The following is a 3,050-nucleotide window of genomic DNA, read 5'->3' on the forward strand; positions in this document are numbered from 1 at the left end:
GAAAGACACTTTTCAATAGACTACTGCCATAGTTTACTTTATGCTACGCAATGCTATCTAGAAAATGCTGACCAAAACAATGTTTTCCCTCAAGAAATCTGCTCCATGATAATTCTCTGAATTTATCTCTATTTAAATTCCAAGGAGACAGATTTCAAAACTCTTACTGTAAGCTTTACAGTTGACTTGAAATGCATTGTCATTGTATTTGGGTTTTAATTTCAACTTTTTTAAAGGTATTTTTCTATTAACATTACATTGACTGCTTACATCAAAATAGGTGGCATAGTTCTGAGAAAGAACTTTAGTGGGTCACACATTTAAACTAAGATGGACGTAATAGCCTACTTAAATTAATGTATTATCATATAGCCATTATAACAGTGCATGTATTTTATGTATATCAAAACATCATTACCCTCTTGAAGTGGCCTATGATTCAGCAGCTGAATATTATTGCAACTGGCCTAAATCCACTTTTGAAATAGACAGAGAGATATGCCATCACACTTTAACAAATTCATCACTGTAAATTGTTGCTTGACATTTAGTGGAAAAGTACAGTCCAATATTTTAATTTGCTTAGGCTTCAGATATTGAAGAAGTGCCTGATATAGTAAGAGAGCGTTTACAAGGTTTTACCTCTAAATTACTTTATGAAAAATTATTTATTAAAAGCCTTTTTGCATTGTCTTGTTACTTGGTAAGATTTTTTTCCAAAAAGGATCTATTTTAAGATGAATTCTTACTTTCCTTTTCTTCTTTTCACTGTTAAGTTTAACTAAATATCTTTAACTGTCTTTAAATAAATTGGTCAGTAAATCTGGGCATTTAAATAAATTGATTTTTTTTTCAGCTGAGAGTAAGGCTTAACTTCTTCAAATTTCTTTGGCTAAATAGGTACAGACTTATATATGAGTTCTGTTATTTACACATTCTCATGTCTAAAAACAAATAAAAGAATCAAGCATATTTACTGGAACTAAATACTCAGGAAATTGGGTAATCTGATTCACAATTGTGGACTGCAGATGTTGATCAAATGCCTTTTCTAAACTGGCATGTCTCTACTGAAATTAGTGTATTAGCTGTAGTGTGCTTGCTTATTAAAGAGACACAAAATTGTTAAAAGAAAATTAATGGGATTTCAGAACTAATTACTTGAAAGTTAAAAAATAGCAGAATGAGTATTTACCATGAAAACTTAGTTCGTCTGACTGAGTGCACATAGTGCATTTTCCATGCATCTCCCATTTCGCTCAGTGTTAGTGGCAGATACTGTTCACTTAAATGTTCCCCCATTCAAACTATGCTCTGTGGATAATGTTAATAACATACTTTTGGAATTGCTGTGAAATTTATCCTTAGGAATTACAATATTAATTAATTATTTTCACAGCATAGCTTTGAGGTGAGGGAGACACACTAATCCCAGCTGCAGAGATACCAGAATTGGCCAAAACATTTGGCTACCTACATTGAAGTGCTAGGATCAGAGACTTCCCTTTTCACTGTGCACAGAGTACACCTCTGGTGACTTCAGTAGATTTCCAGAAGTGTTTGCCACTGCAAATCAGAGCTTGTATTTATTTGGTTTGCAATCCTAGTTCAAGAGTCCTCCAACCCCCTTCCTCTTCTTCTCCTCTTTCAAAGATACCCAGGGTCACCCAGGTACCTATCCCCAGCACTGTCAGTGAATGATCTCTGATAGACAAATCTTAGTCATCCCATGCCAAACTCTACAAGGTTTAGGAGAAATCTTTTAACACATGACAACATTGTAGCCTCATGCTGTAGCCCTGAGAACTGGGATATGTTTTGCACCAGCACAGACACAGGATCTCTACTGTATTTCCCAGTAAATAAGGTGGTGCTTACTGGAAGGAACCCTAGGGCCAAGTGAAGAGGGATCTAACTTTCCAGGGCAGTGTTGAGGGCCTTTCTCGTGCCCTATTCTCACACAGAATAGTCTACTTCATTCATTCCAGTCCTCTATGAGACCAGAACACACTTAATAAAGTAGGAGGAAGAGTAAAAGAATAACTAACATGTTTTTCCCAGGAACTGTGAGAACTAAATTAAGGTGCGACCAGCTTGATAGTAGTATTTCCTAGCCCTAGAGCGCTTGCCTTGGCAAAAACAGTTACATTGTCTCACTAATGATAACATTATTTCAATATTTTTGCTGTGATGATACAAATTGCATTCTGTGATAACTGTGAGGTGAAAAAGACAGTGAAACAGCTGCTGAAAGCTGTTTCTCTGCCTGATGATGTTTTGACCCTAATTTAGCTGCTGGTTAACAGTATTTCAGACTATCATGGATATTAGTAGCTTGATCATTCCATCGATTTTCTTTCATTTGCAGCAATGTAGCTATATTCTGATGGATTTATGCAAAAACCAGCATGATTTATATATTGTAATAGGATAAGAGAAAGCAACGCAAAATCCCACCGACCCACCCCTCTCTAAAAAAAAAACCCCAACCAATTAAAACAAACAAAACCCCACACCAAACAAACAAGCAAACAAACAAGTACACCTGACCAAACAAAAAGGAAAACCACCTTTACAAAATACCCAGCCCAGGCAACTACATAAAAAGCATTCCAGAAGATATTTTACATTATTTTGCAGAAGTGCAACTTATATGTACATACATAAAATGAAGTGTGAAGGCAATGAAATTATATTTTTTTAATATCATGTTAAATGTCATAAAATATAATAAATCATCACTCTTTTCAATTTCTGACTAGTAAACTGAAATTCTGGACGGAACTTTTATTAAAGAATATCTGCCAGGTAACAGAACACTGTGGACTTGGATTTCTATATTGAAAAACCATTTCAGAGAGATTTGGACTGAATGGAAAATAAATGAAATGTCTCTTAAATGTATGTATTTTAATCTCTTTTCACATATATAGTACATCGTCACTGCAGGGGCTCACTCTCATAGTAGCTGTATCTGTTATTTTCTTGTCTTTACCTCAAAGGAAGCCTCTTGCATTCTGTAAGTATTGGAATCACTTCTTTAAATTTTA

Source organism: Corvus hawaiiensis, chromosome Z (assembly GCF_020740725.1).
Source record: "Corvus hawaiiensis isolate bCorHaw1 chromosome Z, bCorHaw1.pri.cur, whole genome shotgun sequence".
Classification (NCBI taxonomy): domain Eukaryota; kingdom Metazoa; phylum Chordata; class Aves; order Passeriformes; family Corvidae; genus Corvus; species Corvus hawaiiensis.